The sequence below is a fragment of the Bos grunniens genome, chromosome 2 (genome assembly GCF_055505025.1).
Source record: "Bos grunniens cultivar Pamir isolate PY7600 chromosome 2, Bosgru_T2T1.0, whole genome shotgun sequence".
Lineage (NCBI taxonomy): Eukaryota > Metazoa > Chordata > Mammalia > Artiodactyla > Bovidae > Bos > Bos grunniens.
In genome coordinates, this window is record NC_141166.1 from 40,097,754 (window position 1) to 40,114,507 (window position 16,754).

At 41.0% G+C, this 16,754-nt stretch overlaps 1 protein-coding gene across 1 annotated transcript in view; it reads right to left on the reverse strand.

Annotated features, from left to right (window-relative positions):
* PTH2R (parathyroid hormone 2 receptor) overlaps positions 1 to 16,754 on the reverse strand; it is an 84,588-nt gene that overhangs the window by 23,447 nt on the left and 44,387 nt on the right. The gene's annotated exons all lie outside the window — the stretch shown is intronic.

The window sequence follows — 16,754 nt, forward strand, 5'->3', positions numbered from 1 at the left end:
CCCAATCAAAAAAATAGACCAAAGAACTAAACAGACATTTCTTCAAAGAAGACATACAAATGGCTAACAAACACATGAAAAAATGTTCAGCGTCACTCACTATCACAGAAATGCATATCAAAACCACAATGATGTACCATCTTACACCAGTCAGAATGGCTGCTATCAAAAATGGCTGATATCTACAAACATTAAATGCTGGAGAGGATGTGGAGAATAGGGAACCCTCTTACACTGTTGGTGGGAATGGAAACTAGTACAGACACTATAGAGAACACTGTGGAGATTCCTTAAAAAACTGAAAATAGAACTGCCATATGACCCAGCAACCTCCCTGCTGGGCATATATACTGAGGAAACCAGAATTGAAAGAGACATGTGTACCCCAGTGTTCATTGCAGCACTGTTCACAATAGCTAGGACATAGAAGCAACCTAGATGTCCATCAGTAGATGAATGGATAAGAAAGTTGTGGTACATATACACAATGGAATATTACTCAGCTATTAAAAAGAATATATTTGAATCAGTTCTAATGAGGTGGATGAAAGTGGAGCTTATTATACAAAGTGAAGTAAGCCAGAAAGAAAAACACCAATATAGTATATTATCACGTATACATGGAATTTAGAAAGATGGTAACAACAACCCTATATTCAAGACAGCAAAACAGACACAGATATAAAGAAAAGACTTTTGGACTCTGAGGGAGAAGGCGAGGGTGGGATATATGAGAGAATAGCACTGAAACATGTACATTACCATATGTGAAACAGATGACAGTCCAAGTTTGATGCATGAAACAGGGCACTCAAAGCTGGTGCACTGGGACAACCCAGAGGGATGGGGTGGGGAGGAAGGTGGGAGGGGGGTGCAGGATGGGAGACATGTGTACACCCATGGCTGATTCATGTCAAAGTATTGCAAAAACCATTGCAATATAGTAAAGTAATTAATTAGCCTCCAATTAAAATTTTAAAATTAATTTAAAAAAATAAGAAAATAAATGTTAGAGCAACATTCCATAAATAAAGCATATGATGTACTTAAGCACAGTGCAATGCACAATTTTAAGTCTCTTCTGAGTGGCTGGCACTATGATAGACCTAAAGATAGATGAAGTAATATGCTCAAAAACTCAGTCTTTGTCTGTCTTTCACTCTGATAAAACAATAATCTGGACAAAACTGATTTAAACTGTAGGTGATCTTGTATTCATTGACACTGAAAGGGAACTTTGGCCACCTGATGCGAAGAGCTGACTCATTTGAAAAGACCCTGATGCTGGGAAAGATTGAGGGCAGGAGGAAAAGGGGATGACAGAGGATGAGGATGGTTGGATGGCATCACTGACTCAGTGGACATTAGTTTGGGTAAACTCCAGGAGTTGGTGATGGACAGGGAAGCCTGGCATGCTGAAGTACATGAGGTTGCAAAGACTTGGACATGACTGAGCGACTGAACTGAACAGAACTGAACTGAAAGGAAACTGATATCTATTTAGTAGATACACCAGGCTCTTTATCCACAAACATTATTCATTAAACCTTGTGACAGTGTAAAAAAAAATGCAGCAAATTCCCAAAAACTTGATTAAAGAAGACACCCACCAATCAGTCCATCAATTTGATAGCTAAAATGACAGTCAAGTAGATTATGGAAAGAATTAAGAAAAACTAAGATTAAGAGAACTTGCTGCTTTAAAAAACAGGTAAACAAAATACACAGATGCATGCACACATGCACATACATTCACATAACAGTTGAATGAAATTTAATAATTTAGGAAAGTATAGACTATAGGTTAATCAGAAACTGAGTTATTGACTACTTACGATTCTAAGTATTTCAGGTGAATTAACAGTCTTCACAACAGCTCTATGAAACAGGCACATTATTCTCCCCATTTTGCAGGTGAGGAATCTGAGTCACAGCTTACACAAATTAGGTATGGTCACACAGCCGGCAAGTTGCAGATCCCTAATGCAAAAGTTGGCTTAAAGCTCAACATTCAGAAAACTAAGATCATGGCATCTGGTCCCATCACTTCATGGGAAATAGATGGGGAAACAGTGGAAACAGTGTCAGACTTTATTTTTTGGACTCCAAAATCACTGCAGATGGTGACTGCAGCCATGAAATTAAAAGATGCTTACTCCTTGGAGGGAAAGTTATGACCCACCTAGACAGCATATTCAAAAGCAGAGACATTACTTTGCCAACAAAGGTCCATCTAGTCAAGGCTATGGTTTTCCCAGTAGTCATGTATGGATGTGAGAGTTGGACTGAGAAGAAAGCTGAGCGCCGAGGAACTGATGCTTTTGAACTGTGGTGTTGGAGAAGACTCTTGAGAGTCCCTTGGACTGCAAAGAAATCCAACCAGTCCATTCTAAAGGAGATCAGTCCTGAGTGTTCTTTGGAAGGAATGATGCTAAAGCTGAAACTCCAGTACTTTGGCCACCTCATGTGAAGAGTTGACTCATTGGAAAAGACTCTGATGCTGGGAAGGATTGGGGGCAGGAGGAGAAGTGGACGACAGAGGATGAGATGGCTGGATGGCATCACTGACTCGATGGACATGAGTCTGAGTGAACTCCGGGAGTTGGTGATGGACAGGGAGGCCTGGTGTGCTGCAATTCATGCGGTTGCAAAGAGTCAGACACGACTGAGTGACTGAACTGAACTGAACTGAATGAAACCCATGCAGCCCAGATGTATAGAATGGACTCTTAACCACTGCACAAAATGCCCATAAAAGAGTTAATAGTGAACTGAAATACAGAAATTTTTTAAAGAGCAGAATCAATTAAGAAAAGATTGGAAAGAATCTAACTTACCAATTCAGTTCAGTCGCTCAGCTGTGTCCAACTCTTTGCGACCTCATGGAATGAAACAGGCCAGGCCTCCCTGTCCATCACCAACTCCTGGAGCGTACCCAAACTCATGTCCACTGAGTTGGTGATGCCATCCAACCATCTCATCCTCTGTCATCCCCTTTTCCTCCTGCCTTCAATCTTTCCCGGCATCAAGGTCTTTTCAGATGAGTCAGCTCTTCCCATCAAGTGGCCAAAGTATTGGAGTTTCAGCTTCAACATTAGTCCTTTCAATGAACACCCAGGACTGATCTGCTTTAGGATGGACTGATTGGATCTCCTTACAGTCCAAGGGACTCTCAAGAGTCTTCTCCAACACCACAGTTCAAAAGCATCAATTCTTCTGCGCTCAGCTTTCTTTATAGTCCAACTCTCACATCCATACATGACCACAGGAAAAACCATAGCCTTGACTAGATGGAACTTTGTTGGCAAAGTAATGTCTGTTTTTTTAATATGCTGTCTAGGTTGGTCATAACTTTCCTTCCAAGGAGTAAGCGTCTTTTAATTTCATGGCTGCAATCACCATCTGCAGTGATTTTGGAGCCCCCCAAAAATAAAGTCAGCCACTGTTTCCACTGTTTCCCCATCTATTTCCCATGAAGTTATGGCGTGATCTTAGTTTTCTGAATGTTGGGCTTTAAGCCAATTTTTTCACTCTCCTCTTTCACTTTCATCAAGAGGCTCTTTAGCTCTTCTTCACTTTCTGCCATAAAGGTGGTGTCATCTGCATATGTGAAGTTATTGATATTTCTCCCAGCAATCTTGATTCCAGCTTGTGCTTCATCCAGCCCAGCATTTCTCATGATGTATTCTGCATATATTACTTATATACTATACTTTCCTAAATTATTTATAATAATTTTTAAAATTTCATTCAACTGTTAAATGAGTGTGTGTGCATGTGTGCGTGCATGCGTTTTTTGTTTACCTTTTAAGGCAGCAAGTTCTATTAATCTTAGTTTTTCTTAATTCTTTCCATAATGCACTTGATTGTCATTTTTGCTATCAAATTGATGGACTGATTGGTGGGTGTCTTCTTTAATCAAGTTTTTGGGAGTTTGCTGCATTTTTTTTTACACTGTTACAAGGTTTAATGAATAATGTTTGTGGATAAAGAGCCTGGTGTATCCCCTAAATAAATAAGCAGGGTGACAATATACAGCCTTGACGTACTCCTTTTCCTATTTGGAACCAGACCATTGTTCCATGTCCAGTTTTAACTGTTGCTGCCTGACCTGCATATACGTTTCTCAAGAGGCAGGTCAGGTGGTCTGGTATTCCTATCTCTTTTAGAATTTTCCACAGTTTATTGTGATCCACACAGTCAAAGGCTTTGGCATAGTCAATAAAGCAGAAATAGATGTTTTTCTGGAAATCTTTTCCTTTTTCGATGATCTAGTGGATGTTGGCAATTTGATCTCTGGTTTCTCTCCCTTTTCTAAAACCAGCTTGAACATCTGTTCAAGGTTCATGTATTGCTGAAGCCTGGCTTGGAGAATTTTGAGCATTATTTTACTAACATGTGAGATGAGTGCAATTGTGCAGTAGTTTGAGCATTCTTTGGCATTTCCTTTCTTTGGGATTGGAATGAAAATTGACCTTTCCCAGTCGTGCGGCCACTGCTGAGTTTTCCAAATTTGTTGGCATATTGAGTGCAGCACTTTCACAGCATCATCTTTTAGGATTTGAAATAGCTCAACTGGAATTCCATCACCTCCACTAGCTTTGTTCATAGTGATGCTTCCTAAGGCCCACTTGACTTCACATTCCAGGATGTCTGGCTCTATGTGAGTGATCACACCATCGTGATTATCTGGTTCATGAAGATCTTTTTTGTAGAGTTCTTCCATGTATTCTTGCCACCTCTTCTTAACATCTTCTGCTTCTGTTAGGTCCATACCATTTCTGTCCTTTATTGAGCCCATCTTTGCATGAAATATTCCCTTGGTATCTCTAAGTTTCTTAAAGAGATCTCTAATCTTTCCCATTCTATTGTTTTCCTCTATTTCTTTGCATTGATCGCTGAGGAAGGCTTTCTTATCTCTCCTTGCTATTCTTTGGAACTCTGCATTCAAATGGGTATATCTTTACTTTTCTCCTTTGCTATAACCAGGTTTTAAAATCAATATTAGAAACACAAACATTAGGTCTAAGAGAGAAGGAAAATGGATTTAGCAATTTAGAAGACACTTGAAGAATCTTCCCAAATGGAGGAATGAAGAACAAAGACTTCTGTGATGAGGGATAGATGTCTACATGGAGGGCACAGAATTGAAAGTCATTATGAAGATTATTTCTCTTTCTGAAGAAAATGATAAATAGAACAAATCAATAAAGACATAAAAAGAAAAAATCCTGCTCTAGAGAAAGATTTGAGCCTACAGAAGGAAAAATGACACTATATATTGGGAAATGGAATGAAAAATAACAACTCACATTCTGGGGAGATTTTAAAATTTCTTTTAAATAAAGAAATATATGCTTGGGGCTTGTGCACTGGGACGACCCAGAGGGATGGTATGGGGAGGGAGGAGGGTGGAGGGTTCAGGTTGGGGAACACATGTATACCTGTGGCGGATTCATTTTGATATATGGCAAAACCAATACAATATTGTAAAGTTAAAAAAATAAAAAGACAGAAAGAAATATCATTTAGAGACAGAAAAATCACTTATAGGATCCTTGCATATCTCAGATAACCTTCTTGAAGGGAAAATTTTGCTTAATGTCATTAATAAGCCAGTGAAAGAAAGTGAAAGTGGCTCAGTTGTGTCTGACTCTGCCACCAGTGGACTACAGTCCATGGAATTCTCCAGGCCAGAATACTGGAGTGGGTAGCCTATCGGATCTTCCCCACCCAGGAATCGAATGGGGGTCTTCTGCACTGCAGGTGGATCCTTTACCAACTGAGCTCTCAGTTCAGTTCAGTCTCTCAGTCATGTCCCACTCTTTTCGACCCCAAAAATTGCAGCACGCCAGGCCTCCCTGTCCATCACCAACTCACAGAGTTTACCCAAACTCATGTCCATCGAGTTGGTGATGCCATCCAGCCATCTCATCCTCTGTCGTCCCCTTCTCCTCCTGCTCCCAATCCCTCCCAGCATCAGGGTCTTTTCCAATGAGTCAACTCTTCACATGAGGTGGCCAAAGTATCGGAGTTTCAGCTTCAGCATCAGTCCTTCCAATGAACACCCAGGACTGATCTCCTTTAGGATGGACTGGTTGGATCTCCTTGCAGTCCAAGGGACTCTCAAGAATTTTCTCCGACACCACAGTTCAAAAGCAACTGAGCTCTCAGGGAAGCCCAAAAGAGAACTCCAAGGAATTCAACAAGAGCATTCCTTGGAGGGATTTCCCAGGCAAGAATACTGAAGTGGGTTTCTATGTCCTTCTCCACGGGATCTTCCCGACCCTGGGATTGAACCTGGGTCTCCCGCATTGCAGACAGACTCTTTATTGACTGAGCCACCACAGAAGTCCTGTAGCACACAGAATAAGCCAGTAGCACACAGAATACATTTTATGGAAATGTGGCTTTAAAATAATGCAAATATAAACATTAGATTCTCTCTCAATTACGGTTTTAAAGATTTATTCAAAGTGAACCACAGATGAATTTCAAATTCAAAATTTCAGCCATGAAACCTGTGGTTCCATAGGCCATCTCAAAGACTGCTCCTTGAATCACCTTTGCCAGAATCATTCTCCCCACTCCTTCTGCTCTCCCATCCTTACTAGGACAGCTCATTCTCAGGCTTCAGCCTGAATGTCACTTTTTCTCAAAAGCTATTCCTGACACCCCAGTCCCACCCTAGCACTTGTCACATTTAAATCTTATCTCACCCCATGGGCTTCTCAGGTAGTGCAGTGGTAAAGAATCTGCCTCCCAGTGCAGGAGACACAGGCGAGGCAGGTTTAGTCTCTGCCTCGGGAAGACCCCCTGGAGAAGGAAATAGCAACCCACTCCAGTATTCTTGCCTAGAAAATCCCATGGACAGAGGAGTCTGGTGGGCTACAGTCCATGGAGTCACAAAGAGTCAAACATGACTCACTTGCATGCACTAACCCACTATGGTTAAGTTTAAGGAGAAACTGGTGTCTGTTTTCCCACCATCTCATCCCCATTGCTAACACAGCATCTGGAGTGTTCTTGGTCTTAACCAAGATTTGTTAAATGACTGAATGAAATGCGCATTCTCTAAACCCTACTTATATTGAGGTAAATTAGCACATCCACTTCAGTGTAGAATTTTCACCTCTAAATGTCTATCACAAAAGATTTTAGTAGAGAAAGAAGTCAAATTTATGTACAAGAAAGTCCACTGTTTTAAAATATCTCTAAAGATATCTGAAACTGAAACTGTTAGTCACTCAGTCCTGTCCAACTCTTTGTAACCCCATGGACTGTAGCCCACCAGACTCTTTTGTCCATGGGGTTCTCCGGGCAAGATTACTGGAGTTGGCTGTCATTTCCTTCTCCAGGGGATCCCGACCCAGGGATCAAACCCGGGTCTCCTGCATTGCAGGCAGATTCTTCACTGTCTGAGCTAAAGAATCTGTAAAGCTATCTATTTACACTTAAAATTTTCATCAGTGCTTTTGGATATGTAATGGGAAGGGTTCTCTTTCTCCCCATTCCTGATCTTTCCTTCCAGGGAAGATAGCTCAAATGATGTGCACTTCTGTTCTCCCCACTCCACCTTACTGTCTCCATCCCTGGAGAAGATGGACTAAAGTATTTGATGAGTGAATGCAGGAAGAATACTAAATCTGTTTAATTCAACTCATCCTTCTTTACTTTGGCAGCTTGCAGTGAGCAGACTTGCTCTGCAGCATCTCAGCATCTCAACATCCTGTGCCTGAGTGGGCAGATGCTGCCTATTACGGGCTTCTTCAACAGGCCCACTGCAAGGAGAGATGGAAGATCACCCCAGACTCCAGCAGCTCTAAGGATTTTGCTTTGGTTCTCTCTCTCCTCCTTTGTTTTATATCTCGACTTGTTTGGAATCTGAGCAGCAAAGAGGGATGCTATGTACTAGCTGTCCTCAGACATTCTCTGAACACATCACATCTCACCCCATATATTGGTTTCTTTTTCAGTATCATGAACATAGGAAATGTGTCTGCTTTGTTTATATGTACATCAATTCTAAATATTGAACATTTAATGATAGATAATAAACTCCTTAATCTTTATCAATTATTATCATTTGATTATCTTTATAACAGGCATGATGATAAAGTATTTAACTCAATTCTTATCAGTTGGAATTCAATTTGTAACTTATGGGTAAATGCTTGAGCTTTAATTTCACTTGAAGTTCTATATTTGACTTATTTATAAGAGGAAAGGGATTATGGAGCAGAGATTTTCCTCTAGGGAAAAAAAAAAACAATTTTGTATTTGCAACTCCATCAAAGATTAGAAATTAAATTTCATTCACTTTACTTTAAATTCCTTCCTTATCAGTCATTCCTCTCACCCTCCCCTCTTGTTCTTCATCACTGAGCTTTCTTTAATAACCACTGGGCGGAAATGAATCACTGACTCAACAGCAGCTGAGGTGCTTGTACTCTGCTTGTCCCCTTCTTTTTATATTTCATAAAGTGCACTGGGTATTATTTTTTTTAACTCATCACTGTAAAATTTTTCTTAAAGGAATTAGTAAAAGTACCATCTTATTCCATTTGCTGGCATTCCCTGAAATATCCTTTGACGGGTACATGAACAAAACATGTATAAGAAAAAAATGAAAGTCTGGAGCCTCTCCATTTAATGCACTCTAAATAGCATGCAGTCTCTTCAAGAGCCACTACTTAGTCATTCAAATTAGATCATTACTCATAGGATGAGCAAGCCCATGACAAACATCACAAACTACTTGTTGACCAGAGATTAGTCCTTAGCTTGGGTACACAATGGTGCTGTGATCCATGACAGACATCTAAAAACAAGCAAATATACCAATAACAAAAAGAAAGGGGGGAGAGGAGGGGAGAGAGAGAGAGGGACAGAAGGAAGGAAGGAAGGAACTGTTGCCCTGTAATTTCCTAAAATCCATCAACATGTATAAACCAAACTATACGCTCTCACGGTTATTAATTTTCTGTAGGATTATTTAAAGATCAAAATCTCTGAAATAGTGTTGACAGATTATTATCAGGCAAGAGATCCCCAAAATGCTTTCCAACATGTACATTTTTTTATTTTATGGATTATTTTGGGGGTGTTACCAGGAAATAAACTACTGCTTGTAGAAAAACAAGTACATAAATTCTAGTATCTCAGCAAATGACTAGCCCTGATTTCACATTTCAGTCTCTTTAATAAAAGTTTTGGGTTGCTTTCAGACTGAATTTTGGATTTTCTATTTCACCCTTCCCACATTACTTAGATGTACGTACCATAAGAAAAGTAACTCAAAGAAATTTATACCCGATGAGTATAAAAGCTGTATTGCATGTGTGCTCAGTCATATCTGACTCTTTGCAATTCCATGGACTATAGTCCACAGGTTCCTCTGTCCATGGGATTTTCCAGGCAAGAATACTGCTGCGGTTTGCCATTTCCTACTCGAGGGGATCTTTCAGACCCAGAGACTGAACCTGCATTTCCTGTGTCTCCAGCATTGGCAGGCAGATTCTTTACCACTGAGCCACCTGGGAAGCCCCCAAGTATAAAAGATGTATTATTAAATAGTAACTAAATCAGTAATAATTTTTATCAATGACACTTACCTTTTCTTGGTTCTTTAAAAATAAATAGTTCTTATTGCATTTACATTTTGGTTCTGCTAAGATGAAGCAAAACATTGTACAGAAAAATATTTTGAGAGTTTGTGATGCCTCCAAAGGAATGGATTTATGTGCATGGAAGAGATGGGACTGACTCCTATCAGAAGAAGAAAAAGCCTTGGATTGCTGTCACCCTGCTCATGGTCACCAGCTACTGAAGCACTGATGTCCCTTTGCTGCCCACCCTAGTTTAACACTGTTTATGGTTGTTCCAATTTTAACATAATTCTTTAATGCTTGTATCTTTCTTTGGAAACCTAATGAAGAAAATGACCTCTCACAGAGAAATCTGAGGACCTTCAAAATATCGTAATTGATGCGAGAGTTAATTGGATAGAATTATGTACTTAAAAGTGAATAGTTAATAGTTCTCTTAAACAGATGTCCATGCCTCCAGACTAGTTCATTTAACCCCTGTTCTTGATCTTTCCTTCCAGAGGAGGCAGCTCAACTGATGTGCACTTCTGCTCTCCCCACCCCCTTTACTCTCTCCAGCCCTGGAGGTGATGGACTAAAGCATATGATGAGTGAACGTGGGAAGAATACTGAGGTTGCTTGACTCAGCCCATCCTTCTTTATGGAGGGAGCCTGCAGTGAGCAGACTTCCTCTGCAGTTATCTCCAGGGTTAGGAGCATCCTGTGCCTAGACACCATCCCCATTAGGTCAAAGCCCAAATCTAATCTGATCACTAACCTGCTTAAAATCTTCCAAAGTCTCATCACAATTTTAAGGAAAATTCCAGTGTCCTTTTAGCACAGAATACAAGGCCAATCACAAATCAACCTCTCTCCACTTTCAGTCTACTCTCCTGCATTTTCCACAAATGCACCCATCCAGCCAGCCACAGAAAACATGACCTGTCCTTTTATATTTTTAAAATTCCTGATCACATGAAACATAGCTAGTCTTCCACAACTACTGATTACACTTGTCATGTCTTTTGCAGCCACTTCAAATTTAATTGTCAAGGGAATTTGTCTAGTTCAGCATTTTCCAAGTGGCTTAGAGTGCCACCACCATGATTTTGCTATATCAGTGTTATTCATCCACTATCATTTACTTGATACCCTTCTTCAATCTACTTTTATTAAAGTTTAAACATTTACATTTCATATCATTACCATAAATGGAAATCCAGTAGAAGCTGCTATAAGCAAGTGGCAACTGTAAAAATAAATACAATGGGAACAAGTCATGTGAAATTTTATGTAGACTGGGTTGTCTGTCCCCCACCTCTATCCCCCAAAGGAAGATATCACACATAATAGAAGAGTATTAAAGACCAGTACCAAAATGAGACTGTCTCTGAGATACGTTCAGAAGAGTTGGAGAAGGACCAATATTCTTAATACATGATCCAACATTACTTAATAATATTGCATGTATTACTTAATCAGTCCTCTATGTACCAGGGTATGTGCTCTCAATCTGGTAAACACTGGCTGAGCTTAAATTCAATTACCACGAACAGAAGTCTGTGGGCTCTGTAACTATAATGTATTGCCTGAATTTGAGTACTCTTGCCTGGAAAATCCCATGGACGGAGGAGCCTGGTAGGCTGCAGTCCATGGGGTCGCTAAGAGTCGGCCACGACTGAGCAGCTTCACTTTCATTTTTCACTTTCGTGCATTGGAGAAGGAAATGGCAACCCACTCCAGTGTTCTTGCCTGGAGAATCCCAAGGATGGATGAGCCTGGTGGGCTGCCGTCTATGGCGTCACACAGAGTCAGACACAACTGAAGCGACTTAGCAGCAGGAGCAGCAGTCAGCACTTTATAAATGTATCAGTTCAGTTCAGTTCAGTCGCTCAGTCGTGTCCAACTCTTTGTGACCCCCGTGAATCACAGCACACCAGGCCTCCCTGTCCATCAGCAACTCCTGGAGTTCACTCAAACTCATGTCCATTGAGTTGGTGATGCCATCCAACCATCTCATCCTCTGTCATCCCCTTTTCCTCCTGCCCCCAATCCCTCCCAGCATCAGAGTCTTTTCCAATGAGTCAACTCTTCACATGAGGTGGCCAAAGTACTGGAGTTTCAGCTTTAGCATCATTCCCTCCAAATAAATCCCAGGGCCGATCTCCTTCAGAATGGACTGGTTGGATCTCCTTGCAGTCCAAGGGACTCTCAAGAGTCTTCTCCAACACCACAGTTCAAAAGCATCAATTCTTCGGCGCTCTGCCTTCTTCACAGTCCAACTCTCACATCCATACATGACCACAGGAAAAACCATAGCCTTGATTAGACGGACCTTTGTTGGCAAAGTAACAACAGTTTCTAAGCAACAGTTAGAACTGGTAAATGTATAAACCTAAGCTATTAATAGTTACATAACTGCTCTTGGACTCAAACTAAGAATAGTGAAAATCCCAGTCTCAAAGCTGTTTGAGGGTTAAGGAAGAAAAGGTTTTGTGATAAAACCTGAAGCAAAAAAGACCCTAAAATATTCATTCATCAAATAAATAGAAAGTAGATCCAACCAGTCCATCTTAACGGAGATAAGTCCTGGGTGTTCATTAGAAGGACTGATGCTGAAGCTGAAACTCCAATACTTTGGCCACCTCATGCGAAGAGTTGACTCATTGGAAAAGACTCTGATGCTGGGAGGGATTGGGGGCAGGAGGAGAAGGGGACAACAGAGGATGAGATGTCTGGATGGCATCATGCACTCAATGGACATGAGTTTGGGTAAACTCTGGGAGTTGGTGATGGACAGGGAGGCCTGGCATGCTGCAACTCATGGGGTCGCAAAGAGTCAGACATGACTGAGAGACTGAACTGAACTGAACTGAACTGAAGACATTTAACTCAGTCAAGGGACAAAAGAAAAGACTTTTTGTTAAAATGAAATTGAGCAAGGACTCAAAAGACCTTTTGATCACATATTAGAGGATGATGAATATGAGGATGAAGGGATGAAGTCAACTAACACAGGTTGAAGGAAACAAGTAAAAACAAATACCAAAGAATTTCTGTTTTCCTTTTCCCTTCCCATCACTTCATGGGAAATAGATGGGGAAACAGTGGAAACAGTGTCAGACTTTATTTTTTTCAGCTCCAAAATCACTGCAGATGGTGACTGCAGCCATGAAATTAAAAGACACTTACTCCTTGGAAAGAAAGTTATGACCAAACTAGATAGCATATTCAAAAGCAGAGACATTACTTTGCCAACAAAGGTTCATCTAGTCAAGGCTATGGTTTTTCCTGTGGTCATGTATGGATGTGAGAGTTGGACTGTGAAGAAGGCTGAGCACCGAAGAATTGATGCTTTTGAACTGTGGTGTTGGAGAAGACTCTTGAGAGTCCCTTGGACTGCAAGGAGATCCAACCAGTCCATTCTGAAGGAGATCGGCCCTGGGATTTCTTTGGAGGGACTGATGCTAAAGCTGAAACTCTAGTACTTTGGCTACCTCATGTGAAGAGTTGACTCATTGGACAAGACTCTGATGCTGGGAGGGATTGGGGGCAGGAGGAGAAGGGGACGACAGAGGATGAGATGGCTGGATGGCATCACTGACTCGATGGACATGAGTCTGGGTGAACTCCGGGAGTTGGTGATGGACAGGGAGGCCTGGCGTGCTGCGATTCATGGGGTTGCAAAGAGTTGGACACGACTGAGCAACTGAACTGAACTGAACTGAACCTATAAATTCAAGATATGATGAGGACCAAACCTCTCTCCACCCCATATTACTGGCATCTTCAACAACAACTTGTAAATGCTCAAGAGCAAGTCTGCTCAGTTTGCAATCTGTATTTGTCAGTGGTTTTGTTTCCTTTCAGCTATTACAGACTCTCTCCTGGTTGACACCAGGGACAATGTAGGTCCTCATGTATTGGGAGGCAGTGCCCTGCTGGGTCAGGATTTATCACATCTGCCAACTTCACCTTGACCACTTCTAGATGGTGCTGCCCCACCTGTGGCTTCTCCTGCCCTGCAGGCCAAGCATCCTGTTCCTTCTAAGACTGCTCTGGGAGGCCAGGCGCCAAGACAATGCTCCAAGTCCTGCTGTTGATTAGAAAATATTCCTCTCATATTTTAATGCTATGTAGAAAATTTTTTAAATCGTCTTTGAGTCAACATCAAGATGCTGCAAATGAATAATTAGTTATTAGAGACATTTATTTCAGAACGAAAATTACTACTTTCAAACATAATTGTACCACATATGAACAAAACACAGAAAACCACAGTGCTACAGTTTCAGAACTTTCATCCTTGGAAGAAAAGCTATGACAAACCTAGACAGCATATTAAAAAGCAGAGACATTACTTTGCCAACAAACGTCTATCTAGTCAAACTATGGTTTTTTCAGTAGGCATGTACAAATGTGAAAGTTGGACCACAAAGAAGGCTGAGCACCAAAGAACTGATGCTTTTGAACTGTGGTGTTGGAGAAGACTCTTGAGTGTCCCTTGGACTGCAAGGAGATCAATCCAACCAATCCTAAAGGAAATCAGTCCTGAGTATTCTTTGGAAGAAGTGGTGCTGAAGCTGAAGCTCCACTTTAGCCACCTGATGTGAAGAGCTGACTTATTAGAAAAGACCCTGATTCTGGGAAAGATTGAAGGCAGGAGAAGAAGGGGATGACAAAGGATGAGATGGTTGGATTACATCACCGACTCAATGGACAAGAGTTTGAGCAAACTCTGGGAGATGGTGAAGGACAGGGAAGCCTGGCATGCTGCAGTCCATGGGGTCACAAAGAGTTGGACACAACTGAGCAACTGAATAACGACAGTTTTAGATTTCATGAGTCCAAAATCAAGTGGTTTCTTCCAAACTTGTACTTAAGCCTGTAATTATCTCTAAAATTCAATTCTCTTGATATAACTTTAAGTCAGAAACTATAAATTCTCATTCATACTATGTGCAATGCAAGACTAAAAAACAAAATTTTATCCTGAATTTAACATATAAAAAACTATAAATGCAGCCATAAAAACAAAAAGACTGTTTCCCAATAATTTTGAGAAAAAAAATTTCACATGCTTTGGAAATGTAAGTGAAAAAAAACATGGTCCAAAAATGCAGGTTATAGTCTTGGTTTTGTCACATGGGCTGTGTGACCTTTATGTGTGCGGACTTTAGTTTCCTTTTTAAGAAAATAAAAAGATTGTGTGACATGAACCCAAAAGTTCTGCAATTATACTGGCTTTGTGCTCTTATTTCACTTCTTATATCTTACTGTTTCTGCAGATTATTTACTTTGTACACAGTTTTATTTTTTCAGCAAGTGTTTATGGAGTGGCCACTCCATTTCAGGCAGATTGCTGGACGTTAGAATATAGACATAGAGAAAAATATGGTTCTTATTCACACAAACCTTGCAGTTTAGTGGGCAAGAAAGGCATTCAACAAATAATCCAGAGCATTATACTAGATGATGATCTTGAAGAGGAAAAACCTCACCAGGCTCTGTGGGATATAATACTGCTGCTGCTAAATCGCTTCAGTCACGTCCAACTCTGTACAACCCTATAGACTGCAGCCTGCCAGGCTCCTCTGTCCACAGGATTCTCCAGGCAAGAGTACTGGAGTGGGTTGCCATGCCCTCCTCCAGAGGATCTTCCCAACCCAGGGATTGAACCCAGGTCTCCTACATTGTAGGCAGATTCTTTACCACTGAGCCACCAGGTAAGCCCTCGGGTTATAACAGGTGAACTAATTTAGATGGAGAGCATCAATGACAGGGTCTTCTCTGAACTATCAAGAATGCTGGCTTTTATCATAAGTGTACAGAGCTCACTAGGTAGGGATGCTGGCCCTGATGTTCAAATCTGAGCTCCACCACTTACTAGCTGAGCGACCTTGGGCAGTTTCCTCATTTAGAGTTATTGGTAGGATTAGATCAATGTAAATCAATGTGATCAATGTAAATAAAGTGTATAAAACAGTGCCCAGTGGTGGTAAGCTCTTGGCTATGTATGTTGTTATTATTAGCATCATTTTTCAGACTTCAGAAGAGCTCAGAGGAAGGAGCACTGAACTCCAGGAGCTGAGACCTGGGCTCTAGGAGCATCTCTTCCCATACAGGCTGTTTCTACCATAAAATGAGGAAACCTTAAAAGGAATTGAGATAACCCTGAATTGTAATAAAGAAACAAAAAGGTAGCTTCAGGTGAATAAAAAAAAAATCTGATTTTTGAAATTAAATGGATGTTTTAATATGGGAAAAAGATTTAAGAATTTTTTATTTGTATAATTTTAGTTCTAGAAGATGAAAATGACATCCCACTCAAGGCTCCTTCAGAATTTACTGACTGTACCATCATTTCTGGTTCCCTTTCACCAATGATGAATCTTCTAGAATCTCTGTGATCACCTAGGGGCTTCCCAGGTGGCGCTAGTGGTAAAGAATCCACCTGCCAATGCAGGAGACAGTGGCAGGAGACACAGGTTCCATCCCTGGTCAGGAAGATCCCTTAGAGAAGGGAACAGCAACCCACTCCAGCATTCTTGAAGAGGAAAAGTTAACATTTTACATAACCTCCTGCTCCTTCTGCCTCTGTAACTCAGCTTGCTCCTTGCAAAGTCTGGATCACGTAGGTCACATAGTCTCAGAAAGTGGGAACTTACAATACTAGGAACTGGAGCTTATCTCACTCACCCTTGTCCTACTGTTTGCAAATGCCCAGCCCCTGTAAACCTGCTTAATCATGCCTGTCCGTGTAAAGGTCAGGCATTCCCCTCCCCATCTTGACTGCTGTTCCCACGCTCGAAACCCCTTAGTTTGAATCAGCTTATTAACAGCTAGTGTTGCCCACTATAGTGTGTCCATAAAAACTCTGTAACCCCTTTGTTCGGGGCTCAGAGCTTAGAGTGTTAACTCTCCTTTGGGCCCAACGGCATAATAGACATGTGTTCTCCAACTCTCCAGGTGTAGTGCTTGGTTTCTTGATTATTGGTTTCTGCAACATTCTCACTTGTAAAATCCCTTGGACAGAGGAGCCTGGTGGGCTACAGTCCATGGGGTCACAGAGTCGAATACGACTGAACGACTTTTAACTTCCTCAGTCACAATCACCTGATTTAACTGTTTCACATTGCAATCTAGAAAACTCAGCATATAAACTTC